This window comes from Sinohyriopsis cumingii, chromosome 10, assembly GCF_028554795.1.
Source record: "Sinohyriopsis cumingii isolate HCF-2022 chromosome 10, ASM2855479v2, whole genome shotgun sequence".
Lineage (NCBI taxonomy): Eukaryota > Metazoa > Mollusca > Bivalvia > Unionida > Unionidae > Sinohyriopsis > Sinohyriopsis cumingii.
This window is the reverse complement of record NC_142970.1, coordinates 110,408,716-110,416,856: the sequence shown is the minus strand read 5'-3', so window position 1 is coordinate 110,416,856 and position 8,141 is coordinate 110,408,716.

The window sequence follows — 8,141 nt, the reverse complement described above, 5'->3', positions numbered from 1 at the left end:
CTTCATAATAGTCCACAAAACCCCTTAACCAATCATGTGGACCCTCGCCGACAAATGGTGGTGGTTGGCCATGATCTCCACACATGATTACCGCTGTATTCGCGCGCAGCAACCACTCAAGAAACATTTGTAAAGTATCTAACGAAACAGTACATATCTCATCCCAGATGATAATGTCGGGAATAAATTTTTCACCCATTCGATCAGGAGTCCACTCACCGCCGCTGTATCGAAAAAAGCTGTGATAAGTAACGGCGTCAACATTTCGTTGTTTTATCTCTCGCGCTAGTCTATGGGTCGGTGTAAGCACGATTATACTTGCCCGCGTTCGAAATAATTCAATTGCCCGAGTCGTCTTTCCTGACCCGCCACAGCCGCTTAAATAAACCGTCTTGTGTCTACAAATTGGATCAGAACACGATGGTGCATTAGACCATTCTGACAATTTATCACCGCGTAAGTAGTTGTTCTCAACGGTGACATCTGCTGACGGGGAATAATCGCGTCGTATTTCATTTTTAATTCTCCATGTACCCCAACTCTCGTCCGGACTAGTAAACTCGGCTACGTTTCCCTTATACGCTACGTCAACATAAAATGAATCAACGGCTACTCTAACCGCGGTATCGGGGAATCTATTTATCATCGAGAATAAATTGATAGCGGCATAACCCAGCATAGACGCCCTCAAATGTGGATACGCCGGGCTGTCTCCATCGCTGTAGGTAACAACTGTACCCAACCTCGTTCCATTGGACAAGAAAGCTGTTTTGCAGTTCACGTATCTATTTTTTGCCACTGCGTCCTTGATTACGAAATCATATTCTGCGTCATCTATAATCAGCCGTGAGCAATATCGTTTGTAGTCGTGGTTTTTTCCACCTTGTGTGAACTTACCAATTATTCTTCTACCGAGATCTTTTGCCTCGCGGTTTCGTTGGTTAAATATCCTCCTGGACCATTCGATGATATATTCCTCGTCGGCATCAATGTTTTTTCTGGACTCGTCAATTATGCTATCTAGACGCTCCGGTTCTGGTAACCAGACTTCAGTCTGTGCCCGGTATGATATAATCGCGTCACTGACAATCAACGAAACTAGCATGCTACAATCAATCATATACCGTAGCAGCGCTATTGGCAGCCACTTCTTTTCAGCCATGTGTCTACCGATCCAAATATAGCAACAGCGATGGAGTCCTGCCGCGAATTCAAATGATACTATGCGAGCGAATCCGGTTAAATCAAAATCAGGCAGTGGTCCATTAATAGCAACACGAGTCATTTCATGACTGGGGTGTCCAAATCGTCTAAAGTACTCAGCGGCGGATCCATACCCGAGAAAACTCGCTGGATAACAGGCAACCATATCAACCGAGATCATAGCGTCGCGGTTGTATTCAGTGTTCCATAGTCCACCGTGATAGTATTCCAAACAACTGGATTGTACATCCGGTAGAAATTCCCTGCGCGTTGGTCTCCACGCATTTTTCCTTGCTGCAACACGAGCTACAACCGATGGAATTGTAAAACAATTTGTTAGCAGTTGTTCATCATGCTCTTCAAATTCCATGGCGGTTTTTTTCATCCTGTTGTGAAATGCTTCAGTGCGATATAATTCGCCGTTTGGTCTTACAAACTGATCAAAGGTATCCGCATCGTTTTCAGCGCTGCGAAGTAACCACACTGATACAGGGTCGTTTTTACACAAGTAGGCAATAGCATCAAATAGTTTCCTCTCCGCGAGAAAACCGTCCTTGGAGAATTCTTCGGGTATATACCTTACTGTTCTATCCCGTGGAAACACTGTGATCGCGGGTGTCCATGCGTGTTCGTTATGATCAATAATTTTGATTGGGGCCCCATTTGATTTGTACTTTGATTCGTATAATACTTCACCGGTTATTGTTGTAACGGTTATTGGAAATCTCAACGACGTTTCTAATCTCGCTATGTCGCTGATGGTTGCTCCACGCTCTTTTACGGTTAGTTCCCACTGGTTGATTTTGCTACGTCGTAAATCAGTCAATTTGTTTCCTCGACATGCATTTGTAAAATGCTCTATTATTCGTTCTGCTACACAATTTATCCCCGTTGACTGTTTCATCGGTTTCAGTTTTCCGATATCAGGTTTCTTATTTAACGGGTATATTCCATAAACAACTGCTGTTTCAGGATACGCTCGTTCATAGTATGGTCTGTCAATTCCGGTTAACAACCCCGGCTTGGAGTCGCGGCTGACAGTGACTGTTTTCTTGTCGCTGAAAACTGGTTCAAATTTATCACGTATGATCCAATCGCCTGATTCCACCCGGACAATGAATTTTACTCTGAAGAAATACCTTTTACCGTCAAGTTGTGATATTATCGTTGCTGCGCGGTTGTCGTTCATGGTAGCATCAACAACACCATCAATTCGAAATGTTGACCAACTATGAGATGCACCATCACGTTTGAATTCATTGATACAATCGCGTATTTTACTCAACAGGGTTTTATCGTTTATTAACGCTTTTGGTGTGTCCTTGAGGACTCTATCGAGATTGAACTTAATATTTTTCCAGGGCTTAATTACTGCTAATCTCTCAAACTCATCCATATAATTAAAACAAGTATTTAAATAAAAGAATATAGTATAATGAATAAATGCAAATGGTTGATGATTGGGTCGACAACCCCGTGCAATAAATCATGCAGAGGTGAATTCTGCGGGTATCATTTACAAAGCGTTCGTAATGGTTCTCTTGGCCCCCTCCCGTGCTTGGTTTGCTACGTTGGTGTAAGAGGAAAATCGCAGTTGTGTATTAATTGTGGCGGAAAGCGATACAGGGAACTAAAACGCTATTACGATAAACGAATAAAAAACGCCGTCATTGACCCCACCGCCGACTTCGTCATCAAAACCCCCCAAGACTACATTGAAAGGTTTATAATTAAACCAAATAATGAATTAGACAAGTAGTATTATTATACAAATGGACCAAGAATTTCAGCCGCATCCCGTGCTCGTTAATTACGAGGCATCTCGCGACGGTATTGTTAGAAACCGCAGACTGAAGAAGCCGGTTGGATGGAAAAATAATCACGGATACTTGATGTTTGGTGCCGGAAAGAAGAAGTATTATGTTCATAGGGTGGTATTTGAAGCATTCAACGGATTAATCGAGGACGGTCTCGTTATTGATCATATTGATGGATGTCCTCAAAATAACAGACTGTGTAATCTGCAAGCCATCTCTCAGAGTGAAAATAGTAAAAAAGGCCAAACTGGTAAATGCTCAAAAAAAGCAAAAAGCGTAAAATCATTTGATACAACAACTCACGAGGAAAAAATATTTCAGTCGATGAATGAGGCAGGAAAATATTTCGATATTTGTAGAGCCTCAATACAATTTGTTACAGAACGAGTATATCAAACAGCGATCTCAAAAAAGACGAGTCACAGAATTCGATTTTCATATATAACATCAAAGGGAGATAACTCGTTTTGTGATAGCGTCGCATGACAAGAGTTACGTCCCTTGAAGTCCAATTAATGTTGCGATTAATTAATCATTTTACGATGAAAACTAATGAAATACACGCTGTTATCTAACAGCTGTATTCTTTTTTTTAATGTTTTATTTGAGTATTTGGTTTCATTTAAATGCCGTGAAATACCATTAATAAGTATTTAAGGATTCAACGATTCAAGGGAATTCAAATTAACACACACCTTGTGACTGACGCCGCTGTATTAGTCACTTTATATATAAGATGACTCGTTATAAGCCTGGGGCTTTCGAAAGCCAATTCAACTAATCAAAACTAACCCACGCTCTTGACCCGGGCGTGTGGTTGTCTTTTGTTCACAATCATGCAACCGGGTTAATTTAATTGGGTTGCTTTTGATTGGTTGAATTGGCCGTAGAGTTCCGCCCCGCCGTTTTATGTTTGTGCTGTCTTGTGTCGTCCCATCATCCATCAATCATTTCATTGTAAATATATTCATCCTTAATTAAGTATATGTATATGCCTGCAATCTGCCACAACACTCGAGTGGAGATCTACGGCATTGTACTGTCCATGTATGCCTGCAATCTGCCACAACACTCGAGTGGAGATCTACGGCATTGTACTGTCCATACAAAAAACGGGGTCAAAAATGACCCCAATAATTTTATTAAACTTTAAACTTAAATTTTATTAAAATTTTTGATATTAGAAATAAGATGTTTATAAGAATATGGATTCCCAAGACATCAATAATATATTAACTGAGATTTCAAAATTAAAAAATCAAGGAATTGAATTATCTGATGGTCTCGACAGTGAAAAAATATTATCCGATTATGAGATTATTAACGAACAGTCGAAACGGGGGCGTTTTACCCTGGCCCGCGAGTATTTTTTTATAAAACGATTACAACATACGATTAATGAGAACCTGTACCACAATGACGCAAATGCATTCATTGGACTATTCACTGCCGTTGAAATAATACGAAAAAAACTCGGACGTGTTTATGAACGACGCCGGGAGATTTCTAGTAAGATCAAAAACATTAGAAGGATTATAGACGAAAACTCCGTGGAGCTCCCGATGGTACACTCGGTGGAAAATTAGAAAATTGCGGATCAATTTACAATAATGGTAGGCGAATCACTTACTACTCGGCTAGCCAGAGAGCGGCTAGCAGCGCTTAAAAAGTTCATACCGTTACGAGACAGGGTCCGAGAACAACTTCAAACGCGGCAGCAACTACAAACCGATTTTACTGTTGGAAGCGAACAACTCTTTGCCCCGGTAACTAAAGCGACTAAGGATGTTACAGCGGCAACAGAACGAGCAATATATGGGGATATTCCTAAGGAAGGCGAACGGAAAGAGGTGCCTCTTCTTCCTGTACTTGAAAAGATAGCAGCAGAGACAGAACAAACACAGCAACGGATAAAACAACTTTCCAGTGATATAAAAACCCAACGAGAGTATGAACGATTAGCTGATATTGATGATTCTGAACAGGGTGATGTTGGTGAACTTCAAAAAATTTCCACTCAAAAAGGGGTCTCCTTTATAGATAAACTCACTGAAGATGCTATAACACAAATAAAACGACCTCAATTACTGAAATTCGACGATTATAGGATTTTTGGTAATTTTGCCGCTATTATTCAAGAAATGACTTTTTAAAAGACGAGTATAAAAACAGTAATATAAAACGAGATGACTGGGTTAATTGGTTGTATAAAACGAATAAAGGGGTTGATCGCTTGCATACAAAAGAATTGGGATATAAAGAATTTAGAAGGGGAATTGATGATTATGATATACAACAACAACAAGAAATACTACAACAGAAAAAAGAAGAAGTCCGAGAAAAACGTCAAAAAAAAGCTGGTTCTAAAAAAACAAGCGGAGAGGGGTATCCAAGTGGTAGTGGTCTAGTTGAAAACGCTAGTGTTACCTGTCCTGGTAGTGTTCTCAGTGATATATCACGGCTAGAGGTACTAATCGGAGGAAAACGAGCCGGAAATAACTCTACGGAAATAATCAATGAGGCCGCTGATATTTGCAAGCGGTTATTTGCAGGTGGTATCATAGACATTAATGCATATCGAACGCTCATAGACGAACTCGTGGATGATTAAAAAAATTATAAAATTATAAAATTATCGTTTTTGTTAATTTTTGACTGTTTTTGGCCATTTTTTGACTGTTTTTGACCATTTTTTGACTGTTTTTGGCCATTTTTTGACTGTTTTTGGCCATTTTTTGACTGTTTTTGGCCATTTTTTGAGGGCAAAAACCCAAGGAAATCATTTAGAGAAAATCGATGTTTTTCTGAAAAATCGAGAAAAAAACGACTATAGGCAACAAAAAACGACCAAAAATGACTAAAAATCAAGAAAAAACCAGAAAAAAACCGGATTTTTATCGAGGGCAAAAACCCAAGGAAATTTTGATAACATTTATTCCGGTTTTCCACACGGCGGTGGGGGGGTAATCAATCACTGGTGATCACAATCACTGGTGATTACAATCACTAATTGGAAAACTGGTGTTTTTAATAAGGATGATCATACACTACAACCACGATAAACCAGTACTCGTCTACGTGGTAAACTCGCGATTGCCTATTTACCGCGCGTGGTACGGAGACGGTCTCGGTAGCACCATTGCGGGGTTATTTACAAGAATGGCTCCAAAAGTAGCGCCGTTAGCCAAACAATTAGGAATGAAGGCTATTGATGTTATTCGTGATAAGGGTATTAGTGCCATTGGAGATGTCGCCGGAAAGGCGCTTTCAGCCGCACGGGACAAACTAATGTCGTTGGTGAAATCTAGGGGATTTTCAAGAAAAAAACAAAAACCACCGGTGATGCCATCAACGACAGTGATGCCTGCAAATGTCAGTAAAGTAATAAATAACGCCGTGGAAGAAAAACTAGCGTCGTTGGTAAACAATAATCAAGATGACATCGCAAACATAATAGCGGGAAGTGGTTTAAAACCACGACGATGATTTAGATGCAGCAGCGTATTATTAAATAAAATGTTTAAACGAACAGCTGACCCGGCGTTTGATATGGACGCACCAGTGCACAAGGATGATTCTGTCCGTAATTATCAATTTTATTCCTATCATGCAGTACAACCCAACATACGATCGCGAATTGAACTTCAAGTCCATGATACCAGTAAATATTTTTTACCGTGTGAAGCGTTTATTGAAATCGAAGGAGAACTTGTAACAGAGGCCGATACTCCTGCTGTACCAGCACCGTATCCAGATGGTACCAAAGTTGGCTTAGTCAATAACGGCGTAATGGCGCTATTTGAGAGCGCAAAATATCTCATTGACGGGCGAGAGATCGAGTCTATAGAACGCGATGTTGATGTTGCTACAACAATAATCGGGCTAGCAAGATATTCCGACGATTATACAAGATCAGCGGGTCCATCTATGATGTTTGCAAAGGATAATAAAAACACTGCTGGAAACTCGCAATTTGTGGTAAGACGACCAAGAAATAATGCTAATAACAATGACGCTGATGTTGAGAATATGATTATAAACAGCGATCCTAATTTCAACCTCGGAGCTGCAACACGCATATCAATGTTAACAGGACCGCGTAGATCTTTCTCATGCGCGATTCCACTGCATCATATATTTGGATTTTGTAGGAACGTGCGAAAAGTTATCTACGGAGCAAAGCATACCGTGGTGCTTGTGCGAAAAGGTGATGATAGAAATGCAATTTGGAGAATTCCAGCGGATCTTGCAAATCCAAATAATGACCCTGGTAAAGTCGTTTTAACTAAAATATTATTGTGGATGCCAGTAATAACTCCATCCATTACCACAGAGGCACGATTGCTATCCTTTATGGAGCAGGGAGGAAAATCATTACTAAGTTGGCTAACAACAACAACAGATACTAAGCAATCAAATATCAATGGTATATTCACATGGAACCTGGCATCACAACAAGGCATTTCGGCTCCACGTCATATATTTGTCGCGTTGCAGGATATGACGAGAGTTGATAATCAATTATCCAGCCATATGATATTTGATCGATTAGGCGTTACTGACGTCTCGCTGAGAATAAACGGTCAGCAGGAACCATCCGAGGATATACAGCTTAATTACGGTCAAAACCATATTGCACGCGTGTACCATCGGTTGCTGTCGTATATGAGTCGTGATCAAAACGTCGACACTGGTTTGCAAATATCACAATATGATTTCAGAGAACTATATCCGATCTATTACTTTTCGCTGGAACATCTTGATTTAACGAGACAATCCGTCGTTGATATACACTTCCGAGCTAATGTAACTCGCGGCGTTATTGCTGATTATAGAGCTATTGCTGTCATTCTCAGCGATAAATCAATGCTGTTGGAAGGTGTTGGTGGACGAATGAGAATCGTTGATGCGCCAGTGGAAAACATGTAATTGAAAGCACAAACGCGTTTACAATAAATGTCGTATAGTGTCGTCAGTGTAGAGTTGACTGATGGTCAAGTCAAGAAATTACGATCAAAGTCGGCTAAACAATGCGGAACCACAATAACGCTGAAGCCGTCACAGATGGCAGGTGGTAATCATAAGATATCGTTGACGGCGCGTCAAATAAAACATTTCAAT